This window comes from Pinus tabuliformis, chromosome 5_1 (genome assembly GCF_031772625.1).
Source record: "Pinus tabuliformis cultivar Carrire ecotype Pingquan chromosome 5_1, CPIR1, whole genome shotgun sequence".
Classification (NCBI taxonomy): Eukaryota; Viridiplantae; Streptophyta; class Pinopsida; order Pinales; family Pinaceae; genus Pinus; species Pinus tabuliformis.
In genome coordinates, this window is record NC_142305.1 from 767105285 (window position 1) to 767128099 (window position 22815).

Here is a 22815-nt window from a genome sequence, read left to right on the forward strand (position 1 = left end):
ACATGAAAGGAAAAGTAAAAAAGGTAGAGAAGGGAAACTAATGGTATAGTCATACCTGCACCAGAAATCCTTTACAAGGAATCCTTTTAGTAGGAACTATTTTAAGAATATTGTTTATTTGGAATGGATGGATTGAGATGCATGATGCGGGTTTACAAAAATGTTTTTGATTCTCCACCGAGTTTGATTCTGTGAATTGGATGGGGGATTGCAAAGATGACCATATACAAGTAATGCCATTTGGTATCAACTACACTTAGCGTGAAGAAGAAGGTAGGGTTACCTTGTTGAATGATCATGTTACTAAGCTCCCCTCTAATCCTGGTCCAAAAAGAGTGACTCCCGCACAGGTATGAGACAAAGCACATAATATTGTCTGGAATTGTCAATGGTGAAAGTTACTGAAGGTGGAGGGGAAGGTCTGTTACAGTTGCCGGTAAGGTATTTGCAAGGTCCCTTTTAATGAAGATAAAATCAATTGCCTAGGTAATAGAAAAACATAGGATGTTGGCCAAAGTGATTGTCATGGAAGCGCATAAGATGCAAAGCATATTATTGCATATCAAAATTTTCAATTCTTGGTTGGTTAATCATGGCAGTTCTGGTGGGGAAGAGGGTGGGGAAGGAAATGGAGAAGAGGCCCTCTATGTTGTATTCATTGAGTGTGAAAAGCCAATGTTGGACCATTGAAGTGAATGGGTGGGTGTGGAATTGGAGGACTCTATGTAGGCAAGTATTTCATCAATTTTTGTATGATAATTTGGTAGAGTTGCAACAATGAAAGATGGTTGAAGGTCAGACGAGTTTGGGTGGAGAATTTAGTGATCAAGATTTTCAGAGAGGGCTTCTTGGGGTCTAAGGGAGCTGGGGTTGAGATGATGCAACATACAAGAAACATTTGAAGTGGTAACAGGAAAAGAGGAAAGTGCAAGCGGGTTAAGTTGAACATCTTTGTAGTATCAGTTGTTTGCTAGCTTGAACTGCAAAGATGCGAGAACACATGATTTGTTGACAAAGAATTCATAGGATATGTGGTCATTGTTGGTTTTATTTATAATAAGGATGTCTATTTCTGAGAGCATGTGGGGAACAAAGGTGAAAATGTTAGTTATATCTTGAGGGAAGATAATAGTATGGCCATAATATTTGAATTTCCCTCCACGTGCATGTGTCACTTGAAGAATGGGGTTGACACAGGAAATGAGAATCTCTTCAAATTGAGTTAGGAAAGAGAGGACATGGGGTTGGTTTCCTGGGTCCATGTTGTTTGAGGAGGATACACGATGGAGAGTTCGCTTAGAGGCACAACGAGAACAAATAATGTTACCAGGTTTTTATTTTTGTTTTCATGGATGGGTAAGATTCATGAAAAGTGGAAAATACTTGTACGGGGTTAAGTGCATCAATCCTTTCATGAAAGCGATGATGTGCATGACAGAGATGGTTGCCATGGAAATTTTGAGAAGTTGAAGAGGAAGCCACATGGGGAGATGATTGCACATGGAAAGTGGGAGGTGAAGAAAGTAAAACATTTGGAATTAATTGGTCGGTGAGTGGACATGGAAGGGAAATTAGAAGAGTTTGGGTGGATGGTAGAGGAGGGAGATGAATTTGGGAAGGAATGGGAGTTTAGTTTGGGTTGGTTTGAGAGGGAATGTTGGATTGACGACTATTGTATAGAAGGTGATGATGTGCATTTATTCTATCATTGTTAAGTGTGTAGTGGCATCATCGTTGTTCCTTCTACACACTATTTGCTTCAACATCAGAGGTACAAGTGAAGTAGGAGCAAAGGAAAGTGAAGCATGCATAAGAAGTAATTTTTGTGTTTGTTTGTTTAAAGTTGTGTGTGTGTGTGTGTGTTTGTTTATGTGTTCTAATTTGCATTAGAAAGCATAGTAGCATATATATGGTGCGAGTGTTTCTTTTAGGGAAATTGCATTCATAACATAATGAGAAGAATGTGAATCATAGGTGTAATAAAAAGGTAGGAGCGAATGCTATCTGTTGTTTTTTGTGTTGCACTTGTTCATAGTAAAATATTCCATTATGGGATGTTCAACTGATTATTATTAATTTTAGAAGCAACCACACAATTCATATTTGGCCTAGACTAAAGGAAGTCCATTTATGCATTTGACCATAATTAGAAGCATTAGTTGTGTATTGTTTTCCATACTGAGCATATCATATTCATATGTTTATTTGAATAATTTGTGTGTGTTACAAAGAAGCTTAATCAATGAGCAAGGATAGTGAAATTCAAGTGAGTGAATTCCCATATATTTAGAAGAGACATTACAAGTGAGCGAATGGCCATTTATGCACAAGGGAAAAAATGAGTGGCTGCCCATTTGTTCATGAGAATCATTACAATTGAGGGAGGGTGCATATAGTTACAAGAAAGAATTACAAAAGTATGAAACATTTATGAAGATGAGGTTTAGAGAAAAAGTAGAGATAGAAGTGGAGACAAGAGGGTTTGACAAGGTGCAAAAGGGCAAGTGAGGAGTAATGAGAGTGAAGGGTGGGAAAGGAGTTGGAAATAGCGAAAGGTAGGGGCATAATAGGGAAAGTGTTTGCAAGGTGAAGGATGGGAATCAATGGAGAGGGGGAGGGGGGGATATGAGAAGAAAAGTGTTAAAGGGAAAGGGTTTCTAGAACAAGAGATGGGGAATAGCGAGGGAGAGGGGAGAAAGGCATGTTTATAGTCGACGAGAAATTTTTTTGCTGGGGGGAGGAGTGGGTTGAAGATCTTGCAGGAGGAGAGTGGATGCAGAGGCATAAGGGAGTTCTTCAGAGTGCATAAGGGTTGGGCAAAGGTGATCGATGCCATTGAAAGTGTTTATTTTGACAGCCAGTGTGTAGAGGAATTGACATGCTGTGATCCTATTGGATATGTCTATGAAAACTTCTAGCTCGCTTGAGAGGAGGAAAAGTTCCTTTGCCAATACACCCAAGAGGTCATTTTTTACATCATCGAAAGAAACCACATTTTCGAGGTGGCCAGTGTGGTTGTGAAATTCAAGCCGAAGCACATAGCAGTAGTCACATTCGAGGAAGGAGCCTTCACATTTTGAGCAATGATATGTGTTGTCAGTTTTTTGTACAACCTTTTTCATGCATTGCATCCCATCAATGCTAAGGGAGCATGTGAGGAAGTAGAATCCATCCATGTTAATTGTTGTAGCAATAGCACAAAGGGAGACCCACGAAGATTTTTCACTCAGGGGCATTGCAACAATGTCAACAATTTTTTTTTTGCATGGGCATGTTGGTCGTGCCTGTGTATTTCCGAATAAGAAATAACAAGGAAGAATTAATGCCTTCTTGTTGAAACCATTGTTTGAGTTGGTGTGTTTCAAAAATATCTAGATCTATAAGAAGGTAATTTGTCGGGATGGTTCCGATAATCCTCCCATTGAACTCGACAATCCAACCCCCTCTGATTGCAAGGAAAAGGAAAACACATGCCATGTGGAGATTGGAGAGTGCATGTCCTTTGGTGTGGAAGTGTTTTCCCCGCAAGGTAACACCAATGCCGCTACCAGACATGTTGCGAAGAGAGATAGTTGTTTTTGGATTTTCAGAGCCATCACACCTGCGCATGATAGAGGTCAGAGAGGTCGAGCCAATAACATCGATAACATCAACAAATGAGTCAAGAGTCGCAAGGTTAAGTGAACTTATTGCAACAAAACAGAAGGTGTGGGAAAGTATTATTTGATCGTCATACATAATTTGAGATACTGTTGATGTGGAGAAGAGGAGGATTTAAAACGAGTGTTTAAGATGGTTTTACACAGGGTTTAGGACCTTTATGGTGCCATTTGAAACTGTGTAGACTTGGCCAAGCTAAATGAGAGCATGGAGCGAGTTCTCCAAGTAATTGAATGTAATACATGGATTTCATCACCATAAGAGTCAATGACGTCAAACCTAATCAATTTCCTAGAGTCGTGTGCATTGGTGTATTCACGAAGGGGTGTTTTTACGAGCACTCTACCTTGTATGGACCAAAATTTTCGGGTTGGGGTAAGTGCCTTAAAAGGTAGAGTTTTTACAGATGCAACAGAAAAATTTGTGAAGTCTGTATATTGGATATCAATGGGGGGTGTTGATTAAGAGAAAGAGCCAGTAGATGAGGATGAGGTTGCATGGAGCACTTGTTCGACGAAGAGAATAAGAGGGGTTGGCTCGCCAACCAGAGTTGCTACACGGTGGAGTATTTCAAGTTTGAGGACACAAAGCGACCTGCAAGAAAGACCATATGTGAGCATAGAGGGGAAGTAAAACACTATTAAAGAAAATAGATTTTAAAACAGACATAAAAGGAGAGGAAGGGCAGGGAGGATGGGAAGGATCCCCAATTCGCAACATACATAATATCATGTGCATATGTGCATGATCATTATTTGAGGAGCACAATAGAGCCTATTTGCAAATCTCCATTTTTTGCAAGGGAATCATGTGAAGAAGGAAGAAAGACCACATGCCTGTGAGCACCATCAGAAAGAGAGACACGGTAGGGAGGGGTTGACATCCTAGTAGGATGGATTTGTTCGACAACAACAACCTTGAGGATTGGTTGCATCTCGTTAGAGCCAATGAACAACAATGAAAGGGAATTTCTAGTCAAGGTTGGCTCCGTGGTGATATGGCTTTGTTGTTGAAAGAAAGTTGTTGCAAGCAGTTATCAATTGTAAGTGTAGGAAAGTGAAGAAAAAATTGTCTAGTAAAATGAAGAAAAAGGTTAAAGAGTTTATCTTAAAAGAGATGAAGCAATAATAGAAATTGAAGGGAAAAGTGTGGAAGATAAAAAATCATGAGGGAAGAACGAAAATGGGAAAGAACAAGTGTGATACAAGAAATGAATAGATTGGTAGATTATTGTCCTTATGTTTTGTGCAATTTTCATGTGGCTAAGTTAAATGTATCATGGGTAAGAAAGAAAAGCAAGAATAAAACAATGCCTAACATGAATTTGTTTTTGTTGAGTGAAGGACAATTTTGGAGGGAACAAAGGAAGGGCTAGGCAATTTGAATGAGATACCTAGTAAACATTGAGGCCTTGTTCAAACAAAGAGGCTTGGCAGTAGCAAGGAAAAGTAGGAAGCATTGTTTTGATTATGGTAGTTGTGTGTAAAGCAAAGTGTCTTTCTGCATTTATGTCAATTACAATTTTTCACCCTATTCAAATGACCTTGCAACTTTTTGATGAAATGGATCTATGGATGTAGTCAATTAATAGTATAAAAAAATAATATAGGCTAGGTTATTTTATGTGAGAGAAAATTTATGACTATATTAAAAATAAAAGAGCATGTGACATTCTACAAAAAAAAAATGTGAGAAGGAAAATAAAGGGTAGAAATAAGGGAATAAAATGTGTTTTCAGACAACATGTAACATTAGTTAGATAACAACCATAAATAGTGTAACATAATAATAGATAACAACCATAAAGAAAAAACTTCCACAATAGGGGAAAAGAAATGGTAAACTAATTTCCTAAGGATAGGAAAAGTGTACATGCATACCTCTCAACATGTAAAAAAAAATGGAATAAAGATCAAAAACCAAAGGTTCGTACATCTTAGCAAGGAACAACACAATTTATCTTGCTAGGTCAAAACAAATATGTGTTAGGTAAGTGGTATTTAAATATGAAAAGAAAAATGACTAAACCAATCTGGCCAAGTCATGCCCCTAATTGCAAACTTTGTAAAATACCATGAATCATTTGCTAAGTAGTAGCCATGTGCCATTGATTCTCCAAGAAAAATATGTACTCACTGGTTCTATAGTAATGGGAAATACTATGCAATGCATGTCGGAATACTATGTAATATGCTTCTACAATAATGGGAAATAATTGCAACAACAGTTTTGACTCCCATGTTTGGTAGGTTCTCATAACCCTAGATCAATTCTTTTTTTAAGGGCTTTAATATAGATGCAGGCAAATTCTTTTGGACCTATTAGTTAAAATTTCCTACTATCATCGATCTATTCATCATAGTGCTCACTCTCACTTGTTGAGCCCAGAAAAAAAAATGTTTACCATCTACAACGATGCATATCAAGTAGTTGTCAGTGCAATAATCGCTCAATATGGCAAAGCTATAGTAAGGAAAAAGAAGAGAAATGTTGAGAGAAGATACCCATATTCTATTAAGAGTTCTAAGCTATTATCGATGTTATTAAAATTTAGGATAATGAGTTTTAGGGGATTAAACCACAATAATTTGTTACCCTTTCTATAAAAAAAATTGACAATACAGGAAAACATTAATGGAGAATGTTGTCCAAATAATTCCAACTCAAGCTCATTTACAATGTTGTAAAGAAAAAAATTATACAAGATACCTTGCCAAGACCTCAAATGAACAATGTCATAAAGTGTGGAAAGTCCCCTTTAGTACAAAAACACAATAGGCATAAAGGAAAGATCCTTGATAAATTGAGTTGTGTCTGATCCAAGGTAAAGCACCCTATATGAATGCCATTCTAGTATTTTTGGTGTTATACTAGAAGGGGAAAAACATATGATTACTAAAAATAAAATGACTTATGGAAGAACATGCAAAAGCTCATTGGTAATATTGAACTTGCAAGTCAAAATGGAAAAGGGAAATCAACCAGTAGAATCAATGATGTCACTGTTAGTTTCAATTGAGAAATGAGAGAATTCTATGGATCCTAAATTCTCTCATAAGGAATCAATAACAATGCAAAAAAGTTTTTTTGGGTATCAATAATGCTCACAAAATTCATAATATGGCTTCTTTCACATGTGATGCATAAAGCTAAATATATTGCAGATATTATGACTACTAAATAATTGCCTATAGTGGTTCTAGTGACTCCAAGGTCTCTCAGAATCATTCTTTCCAAAAACCAAACAAAACTGCAAAATTGGAAAAGGGATTGTTGAACATAAAAAGTTAAAATCCATTGGTTTTCCTTTGTGTCACTACCCGAATTATGTTATCCAAAAGGATAAAACAAAATTGCATGAGAGGAGAGAGAGGGTTAAAAATAATACAACATGTTGGCTTTCCTCTGTGGGCTTTGAAGAGAGAGCAGGGCCTCCTCATATGTATGTTAACTCATGAGTCCTTGGTTGGAAAAAGTCATTCCAGTTGTAAATTGTCACAAACATTTGAAAAAAAAAACAAATATGTGAAGGAGGTGTTTGGTTAACCTAACTTGATAAGTCAGTCTAGTTGTAAACTCTCACAGACATTTGAAAAATCAAAATGGAAAAAAAACAAAGAAATACGTAGTATGGGGTGTTTGGTTAATTAATTTCATGCTCATTAGGAATCCATGTTCAGACTATGGTTAGGGAAGCCCACACCTATCACTCACATATTTTCAATTATTTTGGTTTTCTCCATTTATGATGATATTGCTTATAGTGGTTTTGGTGACCCCAATCTCCCCAAAATATCCAACAAAACTGCATGAGGGGAGATGAGTGTTGAATGTAAACCCCATTAGTTTGTCTATATGCGCTTTGAAGGGAGCATTGGCTCATTGGTTGGAAAAATCTAGTCCAACTTTTAACCCTCATAGACATTCGAAAAAGGAAAAGGAAAAAAAGAACACAAAGAAATATGTGGTTTGTGGCATTGGGCTATAGCTCATATGTGCACCAAATGTCTCCTCAATTTTGAAATAATGAGGACTCGTGCCTAGTTTTTGTAGAGGAGAGAGTGGGGCACATTAATTAATGTGTATAAAAAAATGGGAAGGCAATATTATAATGGCAAGAGTAGGGTGCAAGAATCCATGCCCATGCAACTCCCACATTTCACATCTATGCTTGGGATTGGAAATTTTTCTTTCTTTTAGCCAGGTAGATGAGTATTATGACTTTCAAATGGGCTTGACACAATGCCACAGTGATTTCATTTTGGTCACTTGTAAGTATTTTGAAATTTTGTTTCTCTAAATGCTCATATTTTCATATGATTCATAAGTACAGTGTAGGGTTTGTAATTTTGTACCTTCTTCAATAAGATTTGAAAATCCATCTACTTAGAGAAGTCGGGGATATAAGAGAACCATTCGAATACCTCCTTTGTTTATTCTATTTTTATTTTTTATTTTTTTGTTTCATCCTGACTGATTCTCATGCCATGCGGGGACTGACAGAGAGAAGGGAATGTTTTTTTTCCTTGATGAAGACCAAGTATTTAACACTATTAAATTCAGTCTCTAGTAATATATTTATTCTGTGTTTTAATTGTGCCAATGTGATGAGAAACATATGTGCTTGTGCTGTGTGTGTACGAAAGAAAAAGAGAGGTAAAGGGGAGGGAGAGGGAGAGAGAGAGAGAGAGGTATTTAATCTAAAATTATGATATCTTTGTGGAATTGGAAGAACTATATAGAGATGTCAGTGAAGAGGAAAAGTAAATATTCTTATAGAATTTTATCCAATAATGCTCACAATAGACATTTTGGGTACCAATAATGCCAATTTTGGAGTTCATAGTTACATTGGAAGTGATAGAGACCAAGTTCACAAGAAATATGTTGAAATATTTCTACCACATTTCTACCAAACCTTGAGTAAACAATTAAAGTTAAACAATAAGTTGCCTCATACAGATGAGAAAATTGAGAAGGCCAAGCAGACCATTGAGGACACACTGAGATATTAGGAATTATATTTCAATACAAAATGACATTGAAAATTATAATATAAATGCCTCACAATGATGAATCGATAAATATCAGCCTTTCCACAAGTGATTTTTCATAGGAAACAACAGGGGTGTTAATCCTATGATGAGATTCATGGGTGCTTTTAATTATTTGTACAGGAAATCTCAAGGGTCCTTCACTTATTTCAAGAGCCAGAACATATATCTTCACCTCTTTTTATGTGTGAGGTGGTTTTACATATAACCCCCAAGACATTTTCCACAGGAAAAGGGAGCTATAGGAGACATCATTTAATTGTTTTAGGGACACCTGGACATCCATTATCCAAAGTAGCAACCATGTGGCACTGATGATTCAAGAAAAATATTTATTCACTGGTTCAATATTTAGAACATGGAAAATATTATATATGTAATGCATGTCGGGATACTATGTGATATGCTTCTGTAATGGGAAATAATTTCAACAACAGTTTTGACTCCCATGTTTGGTAGGTTCTCATAACCCTACATCAATTTTTTTTTAAGGGTTTTAATATAGACACAAGCAAGGTACTTTGGACCTATTATTTAAAAATTTCTACTATCATTGAGTTGTTCATCATAGTGTTCACTCTCACTTGTTGAGCCCAGAAAAATTGTTTACCATCTACAATGATGCATATCAAGTAGTTGTCAATGCAATAATCACTCAATATGGAAAAGCTATAGTAAGGCAGAAGAAGAGCAATGTTGAGAGAAGATACCCATATTCTACTAAGAGTTCTAATCTATTATCCATGATATTATAATTTAGGATAATGACTTATAGGGGATTAAACCATAAGAATTTGTTACCCTTTCTATAAAAAAATGATAATCCAGGAAAATATTAATGGAAAATGTTGTTCAAATAATTCCAACTCAATTTCATTTGTAGTGTTGTAAAGAAAAGAATTATACAAGATACTTTTCCAAGACCTCAAATGAACAATGTCACAAAGTGTGAAAAGTCCCCTTCAGTACGGAAACAAAATAGGCATAAAGGCAAGATCCTTGATAACTTGAGATGTGTTTGATCCAAGGTAAAACACCCTATATGAATGACATGATAGTATTTTTGGTGTTATACTAGAAGGGGAAAAACATATGATTATTAAAATAAAATGACTTCTAGAAGAACATGCAAAATCCCATTGGTAATATTGGACTTGCAAGTCAAAAAGGCAAAAGGAAATCAACAAGTAGAATCACTGATGTAACTGTTAATTTCAATTAAGAAATGAGAGAATTCTATGGATCCTGACTCCTCTCCCGAGGACTCAATGACAATATGAACAATATTTTTTGGGTATCAATAATTCTCACAAAATTTGCAATATGAATTCTTTCACATGTGATGCATAAAGATAAATATATTGCAGATATTATGACTACTAAATAATTTCCTATTTTGGAGTTCATATGTATACTAGAAGTGATAGAGACCAAGTTCACAAAAAGTATGTTGAAATATTTCTTCTAGGTCTTGGGTAAACAATTGAAGTTCAACAAAAATTTGCCTCATATAGATGAGGAAATTGAGAAGGCCAAGCAGACCATTGAGGACATGTTGAGATATTAGGGATTAGGACAACACAAACATACACAGTAGGAGGAGAAAATTCCATTTTTTTGGAGTTTACATATGATAACAACAAAACAAAGTCCTTTTCCAAGCATGCATGGTTATGACCCAATCATTCCATTTGATTTTCAAACTGAAAACTTTTCAAAGAAAAAACCGAGGTTGTTGGGAAATGCTATATCAAATATAAGAATTGAAATTATACAAGAACAATATAAAGAGACCTCAACTTTATGCAAAGTTATGTGTTAGAAAGCATAGATCATCACTATCCTTTAAGAGGGGGATAAAATGTATATTGTATGGAAACAAAAGGATTCCTTATCCAATAAAATGCTCTAACTTTCAAGTTAACACCAAGATTTGAGGACCTTTTTAAATAGTAGAGTGATCAATGAGTTAGCTTATAAGTTGCATTTACCAACCTATGTTAGGATGCATCAGAAATTTCCTGTCAGTTACATATACGAACACATAATCCAAATTCCAAAATATGATGCCAACTTTGATGGAAGTTGACGATGTATATACATCAATTTTTTGAGGTATTGTCAATGTTAGGCCAACTATTACAGATGTTAGAGAGGTTGCAAATATCATGCCTACTAGTTAATTGCCTATTTTGGAGTTCATAGGTATACCGGAAGTCATAGTGACCAAGTTCACAAAACGTATGTTGAAATATTTCTTCTAAGTCTTGGGTAAACAATTGAAGTTCAACAAAAAATTGCCTCATACAGATGAGGAAATTGAGAAGGCCAAGCAGACCATTTAGGACATGTTGGGATCATAGGAATTTGGTCAACACAACCATACACACTAGGAGGAGAAACTTCCATTTTTGTGGAGTTTACATATGATAATAACAAAACATATACCTTTTCCAAGCATGCATGGTTATGACCCAATCATTCCTTTTGATTTTCAAGCTGAAAACTTTTCAAACCAAAAACGCAAGTTGCCGGGAAATGCTATATCAAATATAATAATTGAAATTATAAAAGAACAATATAAAGAGGCCTCAACTTTATGTAAATTTGTATGCTAGCTAGCATAGATCATCACAATCCTTTAAGACAGGGATAAAATGTATATTGTAGGGAAACAAAAGGATTCCTTGTCCAATAAAATGTGCTAACTTTCAAGTTAACACCAAGATTTGAGGACCTTTTTAAATAGTAGAGTGATCAATGAGTTAGATTATAAGTTGAATTTACCAACATATGTTAGGATACATCAAAAACTTCCTGTCAGTTATATATACGAACACATAATCCAAATTCCAAAATATGATGCCAACTTTGATGGAAATTGAAGATTATATTCTTTCGCCTAACTTTAACTTGCAATGCATAGCCATATCAAAAAACATAAATTTTTTGAGGTATTTCCAATGTTGGGCTAACTATTGCAGATGTCAGAGAGGTTGAGTAGAGGATGCATGACCCAGTATGGACTACAAAAGGCACAAGAAGATTCAGAACCAAGAGATTGAGGATTACTTGTTTTAAATGGTGAAGCAAAACTGTGGAGGAAGCACCATGGGAATATACTCTTTGTGTTCGAGAAGTCAGTCTCATGGAGCATGATGATATCTGCAAGTTGGTAAGAGAAGTTATAGAGCATGCAATAAAGGGTAGAATGGTGATTTTGAGGAAAATGTCTAGAAACAGTAAATGAGGAACTCAAAAATTTATCTTGGATTTTTATTTTATTGAAGCCAAGGCACACCATGAGAAAAGTGAAATTACACAATAAAACAATAGAAAGATACATTCTATGAGAAGTGGTGAAATCGTTGTTTCAAGGAAAATGTCTAGAAATGGTAATGAGGAACTGGGAAATTCACCTTCGATGTTACTTTTAATGATGCCAAGGATGAACCATGATAAAATGGAAATTACAAAATGAAACAATAGAAATATATATTTTCTGAGAAGTGATGAAGTGGCAAAAAATGAAGAGTTGAGGAAGTAGGTGAGTGAATGATCTAAATGGAATATTTAAAAAGAGTAGTTCCTACTAATATCATATGCAGAGATCATCACTGATGCAAAAAACAAATAGACTATCACTGGTGAATCCTGCGTTTAATGTTTGTACCTAAACCTATTAAATAGTGCAGTCTGCGACTCTCTGTTACAACAAACATATTCTTCCAAGAGAAGACAACCCATAAAATCTATCCAGAAGAAGACGAATGCCAGATATTTTTGTTTCATTATCGTGTCTCAGTTGCAATGAATTGTATTGTTACTAAACAAATTTCTAAAGTAAGATACTTTGGATAAATCATACAAAGAAGGTAAACCAGAGAAAATGAGAAAATCTCAATCATATTTAAAAAATATTATAAAAAGTTCTGCAAAATATAGAAGACAAAAATTTTGCAACTCAAGTCAATTCAAATAATAAGCACAACAACTAAAATAAGAAGCAAAAAATTTTCACCGGAGAATCCCGTGTTTTGTGTTTACAAGAATATATGCCATGGTAACAAAAATTACCTTGTGTTTTCGGAAAGAAAGCAGTCAACAAGATACTGTGAAATTTGAACTCCGACACTGTAAACTTGACCTGTTCAAACAACACCAAGTAAGATGACATCCCTGACAATATATTGGTAGTTGAATGAAGTGACAGAATGTGGGTAGAGGATAGCATGTGAAAACTCATAACTCAATCCAATTGAATGCTCTGTAGGCAGGTATGGTGAAAAATGCAATTCCATGTCGAAGGTATGGCAGATGGGTTGGATTGACCTGCTGATCATAACAATGGAGTACAAGAACCTCGTGCGAAGAGAAAGATAAATTTAGTAGGAAATCTAACAAAGCATAATCCTATATCTTACATCTTCTTCTTATCAACTGGTTGGGTCATAAAGTTGCTTGCAAGTTGCAGATGATTAGAAGCAAAGCATACCAAACTTTAAAAACATGTTTAGTTTCATTGCTAGAAAGGATGCATGTTGGGATGGCGTGTCATAGAGACCTACAAAAAAATGCAGGTGGCTGAAACGTGCATGAAAACTAAATGCGAAAGGGAGAGCAATATGGTGGCATGACGTAGGTGGTCGAGACGTCAAAACTAAATGTAGAAAGGAGAGTAGTATGGCGGGATGGCGTAGGTGGCCCGTGGGCAGAAGTTTATTTTGACAAATGGCAAGATGATTTGTGTAACGGAAAACACATGTCATAATTTTATTGGTTAGAAGGGTGAAATCCAAGCAATACTCCACTCGTATTATCTACTTATACACTAATATATATATACATTCTATTTTTTTTTAATTAATAATAAGAATAAAGTTATAATTTAATTATTTTTTATTGGAAAGCAGATGCACAGCTCAATTAAACAAATAAACACAGCAGAGTAATCAAGCACATAAAGACACAGCTTTTAACGTGGTTCACCCAACCAATCTGGGCTACGTCCACACAACATAGGCATCGGCAATTTATTATTCAAAACAGGAGATTACATCAAAGAAATCCTCACAAAACTCTCACCCTCATAGCAAACATCCGAATGGTTGCCTGTTATATAGCATAGAGAATCTAACAACCTCATTAACTCACTCACATCAAATATAGGAGGCATTAATCATCTCCCAACAACCTGGAGCTAATCTAGGAACTGAATTTCTATTGTTGTCATCAGCTGAGATTTTTCCTATTTCATTACAAACAGAAAATCTCAACAATCTCCACCTTGACAACAATTCGCCTGATGCCCTGTTATTATTATTTTATCTTTTCTGCAAGCCAAGAGAAGCCAAACACCAGCGTAGCTTCTCCAACAAAACTGGTTTCGTGAACATGTCTGCATAGTTCTCCTTTGTATGCACCTTTTCAAGAGAGACTCCCCTTTCAGTGATAAGTTGTCTTACAAAATGGTACTTAATTGGAATATGCTTTGATTTACTATGATAGGCCGGATTCTTAGCCAAATGTATTGCACTTTGACTATCACAAAGTAACCTGATGTTTCCTGTAACCTACCAAACTCACCAAGCAAACCTTTCAACCAAACCGCCTCTTTGCAAGCATGCGAAGCAGCAATGTATTCTGCTTCAGTAGTGGACAAAGCAACAATATTCTGTAGCTTTGACATCCAGCTGATAGCTCCACCTGCAAGAGTAAAGACGTACCCTGAAGTTGACCTTCTCTTATCCAAATCACCTGCAAAATCGGAATCAACATATCCGCAAACAAATTCACTACTCTTATTGTAAGAAATACAATAACTACTTGTGCCTCTCAAATACCGAAGCACCCATTTCACTGCTGACCAGTGTTCTTTACCCGGATTTGCCATGTACCTGCTGACAACCCCAACTGCATGTGAAATATCTGGTCGAGTACAAACCATCGCATACATTAAACACCCTACTACATTTGCATATGGAATTCGAGACATATAATCCTTTTCTTCATCTGTATTAGGACATAAACTCGAAGAAAGCTTAAAATGGGAAGCTAAAGGGACTGAAACAGGCTTCACATTATTCATACCAAACCTCAAAAGTATTTTCTCAATATACTTTTGTTGTGATAGCCATAGCTTACCATTGCTCCTGTCTCTGAAAATCTCCATGCCCAAAATCTGTCTTACAGCTCCTAGATCTTTCATATCAAATGTCCTTGCCATCTGAGCCTTCAACCTGTTGATTTCTTCTATGCTTTTGCTTGCTAAAAGCATATCGTCAACATACAATACCAAGATAATGAATATGCCATTATTCAACTGTTTAAAATAAACACAATGATCATATTCACTTCTAACATATTTCTGACTCAACATGAAAGAATCAAACTTCTTATACCACTGCCGAGGCGACTGCTTCAGGCCATATAATGACTTCTTGAGCCTGCAGACAAATTTCTCATTGCGATGGTGAACAAACCCTTCCGGTTGTTCCATATATATTTCCTCATCTAAGTCACCATGTAGAAATGCAGTCTTAACATCTAACTGCTGCAACTCTAAATCAAGCAAAGCCACTAATGCTAACACAATTCTAATTGAAACAATTTTAACCACTAGTGAAAAAATCTCGTGAAAATCAATACCGGCTTTCTGAGAAAACCCTTTTGCAATCAGCCGTGCTTTGTACCTGTCTTCCGTATCATTCACACCCCGTTTCAGCTTGAAAACCCATTTACACCCCACAGTTTTCCTGCCTTTCGGAAGCTCAACCAGATCCCATGTGCCATTCTTACCCAAGGCCATCATTTCGTCCTTCATGGCTGCTTTCCACTTATCACTTTTCGAACCTTCTATTGCTTCCTGATAGCACAGAGGTTCATCGTCATTAGCAGTAAATGCAACAGAAGTGACATAATCATCATACCTTCTCGGTGGCCGTTTGATTCTTGTCGACCTCCTTAAGGATGTTTCTGGCGCTTCCTCGATTGGCTGACTACCATCTGTAGGAACTTCTTGCTGATCAGTATCTGAGACCTGTTCATGATCTAAACCTGAACCATGTTCATGTTCTGATTCTGAAACCTGTTCATGACCAGTATCTAAACTATGGTCATCATGACTATCGTTAGAAATGCTATCAAACTGAATGTGCTGAAAATCAGATACATCATCCTGTTTCAATCTACTATCTACATCTAACTGTACAAGAGAGGATTCATTAAACTTTACATCTTTGTTGATGATGATTTTGCGAGTAGTAGGATCCCACAATCTATATCCCTTTGTTCCAACACCATACCCAACAAAGATATACCTCTTAGACTTTGGATCTAACTTAGTTCGCTGATGTTTAGGCACTAGAGCATATGCATCACAACCAAACACTCTGAGTTTAGAATAGTCACAAGGGTGTCCTTTCCATACCTCTTGCGGAATCTTGCAGTCTATGGCCATCGATGGAGATCGGTTTATCACATAACAAGCTGTTGCCACCGCTTCCGTCCACAACTCCTTCGGCAACCCGACGTTACTCAGCATACTCCTTGCTCTCTCTAGAAGAGTTCTGTTCATGCATTCAGCAACTCCATTCTGCTGAGGAGTATAAACCGTGGTCTTATGCCTCTCGATCCCTGCATCCTTGCAATAGCTGTCAAACTCCTTGGAAGTAAACTCACCACCATTGTCAGTTCTTAAACACTTTATTGTTCTACCAGTGCTGTTTTCTACCAATGCTCTAAACCGCTTGAATACTGAAAAAACATCAGACTTTCTTTTCAACATGTAGACCCAAACCTTCCTAGAAAAGTCATCAATGAATGATACAAAATAAGACGAACCACCATATGAAGTTGTAGGAGCAGGACCCCACACATCTGAATGGATATAATCAAGTATGCCTTTACTAGTATGTTTGCATGTTTTAAACTTTTGTTTACTTTGTTTTCCAAACAGACAATGCTTACAGAAATCTAACTTTCCAGACTTTAGATTGGGAAGTAACTTGCGATCAGCCAAAATTTTTAATCCTCTTTCACTCATATGCCCCAATCTTTGATGCCATAAGTGAATGGAAGTACTGTCATGTTAAGACACAGTAGACACAAAATCTGACCTTATACCTCCTTCTAACTGAAATAGATTTCCTACTTTCTTAGCTTTCATAACTAGTAAAATACCTTTGTAAATTTTCATTACTCCACCTTGAATTACAGTTTTATATCCATTTGAATCAAGTGCTCCTAATGAAATCAGATTTTTTCTTAAATCTGGTACATGCCTCACATCAGTTAATATTCTTGTTGTCCCATCAAACATTTGCAGTTGTATGCTCCCAATTCCCACAATATTACATGTTACATCATTACCCATGTACAGAACACCATCATCAATTGATTTATATGTTTTAAACCATTCTTTATGGATACACATGTGGTTTGATGCACCGGAATCTAACAACCAATGTTGACCATGATTTGACACATTAACTGATAATACTTCATCACTCATACCTGAACCAGATGTCGAACCTGTATCTGTTGTATTTGCCTCCTTCTTCTCCGTCAAAGAATCTGCTTTTGAAGTTTGCTGCTGTCGCTTCCAACAGTCCTTCTTTAAATGCCCTGATTTGCCACAAAACCAACACTTTAGCTTACTCTTCTTCCCTTTCGACTTTGAACGTGAGTCGCTCGGCCTCCTGGAGTGTCTTTCTTTTGAACGACCTCTAACCATCATAGCTTCTGATGTAGAGGTTTCAGAATGCGACCTTCTCCTTGTTTCTTCCGATAATAAGGATGCAACTACATCATCAAACTCAATAGTTTCTGATGAACTAAGACTTATAGAAGTAACAAAATGATCCCATGATTCGGGCAATGAGCACAATAAAGTAATAGCTTTATCCTCGGATTGAATTTTTACTTCTATACTTTGTAATTGCACAAGAAGAGTATTAAAAGCATTTAAATGATCAACAATCGATGTACCTTCCTTCATTCGCAAACTGTACAGTTGTCGCTTTAGGAGAATCCTATTGGTTAAGGATTTGGTCATGTACAGTTTCTCCAGTTTCATCCACAAACCAGCCACTGTTGTCTCCGACACGATATTAAACAGGACATCATCAGCTAGACACAGTCGAATAGCACTTATCGCTCTTTCATCCATCTCGGACCACTCATTATCTGTGATGTTGTAAGGCTGTTTGGACTTGCCCAACAACGCCTTTGCCACACCATGTTGGACAATCAAATCGTACATTTTCACCTTCCAGATCTCGAAATTATTCTTGCCATTAAATTTCTCAATTTCAAATCGGGCACTTTGAGTTTTTGCCATTTTGTATTAAAAAAAAAAAAACACAATAATCTCCAATACCAACGTTTAAATACTAGCAATTAAAAAACAACTCCCTATGCCTTTCTACCTTTGCTTTTACACACACAAAAAAAAAACTAACTTATTTCTGTGCAACTGTTAGCATAGTTTCACTTGATTTGGACACAAAAAAAATTGGAATCCAACTCCCCTGCGTTGATTCCAGAATTAGCTTCTTTTAAGAAGTTTTTCAAACTTTGAGGACCGTGCTAACATGCAAAAGCCTTTTGGGCATTCGGATCATAATGCAGATTAAAATTTGAAAGTACTGTTCGATGGTATCACCAAAACTTTACCGCGCACTCACTTCCTTACTGCAATTCATGTAGGCTTTGACAGCTAGGGACTGATCGTTCGTTATATGGTCGCTGATAAGTTATAACATGTGATACACTTTGCACCAGGAATTAAAGTATTGAAGCATGAATACAGGCCCACCGTAAACAGAATTTTTGCAAACTCTCGGTTCTGATCATGGTGGCTTCAAATAAATCTACACTTCGACATTCCTTAAAACAACTCCTTTATTTCCTCAACAGTACTACACAATGACTCCCTTTCATTATTCTGACTGGAACAAGAGACGATTCATATTTTATAATTCAACTTTTCATTAAATAGATAAGGTTTTGGTCGTGCCGTCAAAGTCAAACGTCTTTGTTTCCAACCAAAATTGCAACGCATTTCTGCAAGCTATTTCAGCACAATTCCTACCTGTGGGTTTAAAAGATTGAGACAGCGTGCACCTGATTCAAGCTTTGAAGAACCAGCGGATGATGTCAACCGACTCCTCTGTCAACGCACAACAAAGTATACGCAGCAGCAAACATCCACGCACCAGCGCTAATCCACGATCACGCCAATCCACCACAGCACCGTTTGTATGTTTGGAGGCCAGCAATGAACTGATTATACGCACGCACGCACAGAACTTTCTCAGCACCAGCGCCTCCACCTCCAGCAGTGCCGCTCCTCCAACGCGCTCTGATACCACTTGTTGGAAAGCAGATGCACAACTCAATTAAACAAATAAACACAGCAGAGTAATCAAGCACATAAAGACACAGCTTTTAACGTGGTTCACCCAACCAATCTGGGCTACGTCCACACAACATAGGCATCGGAAATTTATTATTCAAAACAGGAGATTACATCAAATAAATCCTCACAAAACTCTCACCCTCATAGCAAACATCCGAATGGTTGCCTGTTATATAGCATAGAGAATCTAACAATCTCATTAACTCACTCACATCAAATATAGGAGGCATTAATCATCTCCCAACAACCTGGAGCTAATCTAGGAACTGAATTTCTATTGTTGTCATCAGCTGAGATTTTTCCTATTTCATTACAAACAGAAAATCTCAACATTTTTTATGAATTTTTTAATTTTGAAAATGTGATATATATCAAGAGATAAATGTATTTATATTTAACCATTTAATCTATATAATTATGTTAGCTTTAATAAGTATAAAAATAAAATAAAATTAACATATATTTTTATTGAATTAATTTTATTATATCTTTTCATTTTATAGATGTATTTTTTCAAAATATAATTAATGTAAAAGAAAGCACGCACTTGAATTTTAATAAATATCACTGAAATATTTTACATAAATATTTTTAAATATATTTTAAAAATTAAAAAATATATAATTCTAAAAAAATAATCAAACGTGTTTTCTAGTTAACTAAACCCTTTTCAATTTTTTATTGATATTTTACATAAATATTTTTAAATATATTTTAAAAATTAAAAAATATATAATTCTAAAAAATAATCAAACGTGTTTTCTAGTTAACTAAACCCTTTTCAATTTTTTATTATTTTTTATAATATGAAATCCTTTACCTTAAAGCTAATAATGTCACTTGTAAAAATTAAATCTATGTGAATTTTACGATAATGTAAAAGAAAGCACGCACTTGAATTTTAATAAATATCACTGAAATATTTTACATAAATATTTTTAAATATATTTTAAAAATTAAAAAATATATAATTCTAAACAAATAATCAAACGTGTTTTCTAGTTAACTAAACCCTTTTCAATTTTTTATTATTTTTTATAATATGAAATCCTTTACCTTAAAGCTAATAATGTCACTTGTAAAAATTAAATCTATGTGAATTTTACGATAATTTTTCACTCTCACTATAAAAGAATAATATCAAATTCTCTCTTTAAAAATAGTGATTTAAGTAGCAATATATAATATAAAAAATATGTATTTAATTTACGTTTAATTGATTAATTGATTACATATCATTATTATCATCCATTACTAAATACTAGTAAATATATAAATAATTAAATTTAAGATATTGTAACATCCTCGTAACATTCAGATAAAAAAAAAAAAAATACATTCCCGAATAATTCACTTCTTTTCTTTTCTTTTATTATTATGTTACCAAGAGTAATATCATATATTTATTCCTTTAATGAGATTTGTACCATATCCCTTTATTATATATTACATAACTATTAAGGTATACTTCACGTTTTTATATTTATGCACATACATCTTGTAATCATTGTTATCTCTGTGATACCATAATCTCACCATCCATAATCTGGCATACGTCTTGGGTTGACATTACATAAAGGATTCTATCTATAAAGTTATGGTTGGGCTTTTACTTAGTAATCATGAATAAAATCTTGGTTTTATTCATTGGTGAGTATGGTTGAGAAATATTATTGATATTATAATGGAATTCTCTCGAATTTCCAAGTGGCATTCACTTAATTGAGTATAGCCATAGTTGTATGGGACACTTGTCCTCAAGCTCACGATTGATTCCTTTAGGGCTTGATCTGACAGCCTTGATTTTAGTAGGGCGGTTAAGGGTAACTTCCCCTCCCTCTGCCTCATTGTCAACTTTGTCATTTTGTAGCTATATTTTTTAGGTTATGCGATCTGCAACTAACCCTAATGGAATTAGGGTTTTCCTCATCTCCCTTTACTAGACTAATTCCATGGTTTCATTGGTTAATCTTGTTTACAGGTTTTATAATGCGGAAAGGTACTCCCTTGGTTCTCATATCCTAGTTTTATTATCTTTCAATTTATAGATAGTGACTCTACCAAGTGTTTCTTCACCACCGGTTTGGATGTGGAACTCAATTGGCCATTCGCTCAGGGAACAAGGAAAGCTTGCTTCAAGATTTATTCTTTGTACTATGAGTTCCAATGTATAGGGTTAATAGTTAAACTAAAATTCCATGCTCATGGTTCCAACATTGCGTTGGAGAGCCTGCTACTAATTTTCATTAGGTATATAAAAAATCTAAGCTCATCTTATTTTTTTATTTTCCCTTTCTTTTGTATATATATATAGTCTATATATATATATATTATATATATTATATATATATATATATATATATATATTGTCTTATTTATTCTCATATGTTTTGACCGCTTGACCGCTTTTAGGTTAGGATTCTAACTTGGTCTACCTATTGTTTTTATGAATCACGTTGTTTGGAAATTTTGAAGTTTACAATCAATATTTACTCGGTCTTCTTCTCTTTCCAGGTTTCACTTGATTTCTACACTCTCCTCCATATGAGGGTGTATATGGATGATAATATATTATTTTTTGAGCCTGGGCTCGTTAAATTTTTGGATTATGCTTTACATATTTCAGCTGTGGTTAACTTGTAGCTTCGTTCCCTTGTGATTATAATAGAAAGACTCTTAAGAACTTATATTTGTACTTGTATTAAAGGATTGTGAATTTTACTTAAATTTGTACCTCCTCAAGCCGAGGGTTTGTACATAATTTTCTAAAATACTACTATTAAAAACTTATTATTGTTACAACTGTTTCAAGGGTTGTTACTTTAAGTTATATGGTAGAGATATAATTTTATGTTCGTAGTTATGTCTTGACTCGTTGTTATTTTGTATAAATATTAAATAGAATTATTAGTTGGATTACTTTTTTTTCCAAGCAATCATAAATAGATTTATTAAAGACTTGGTGTCGCTTATATTTTCAGGCGGGTCCTTGTTCCTGCTTCTATAATCGTGTTATATGTATTTCGGTTTGTTCACTGAGCACAGTTACTTCATTTCCTCTTATGTATCCTGTAGATGTAATTTTTAGTCAATGAAAGTTATTACCCATAGTATGATTATCGGTCAGTCTATAATTATACCAAGGGTACTTTGCTGGGTCTATTCTAGTTACCTTTCTATATATTTTCTACTCGTATTCAATTTGTATGTATAAATATTCGCTCCGAGTGAGCATTATTTCAGTGCTTCTTTTCTAGAATATATATATGTAGGTTTTAGAAAGAGGGTTTGATATTCTTGGTGCATTTACTTATTTATTTCAACTGCACCAAAAGTAACTTATATTATTACTGTATAATTTCTCTATATTTTAATTAATTAACATGGGAACATAAATAGGATTACATTTTTCTGTAAAGGTTACTTATCGTAGAGATTACTTTTCATTTATTGTAATATATCTATCTCATATGTTTTATTGAGTTATCAAATAGCTCAGGGTGTGACAATTACTACCAGTTCTTCATTTCTTGTAATTTCATCTCCTTTTAAAAGGATTACTACCAGTACTATGGAGGGTAGATGGAGCCTAGCCTCATGTTGGGTCTTGCCATTACCCCTTCAATAGTACTTAGATATAGTTATATACAAAAATAAGGACTATAGTTATATACAAAAATA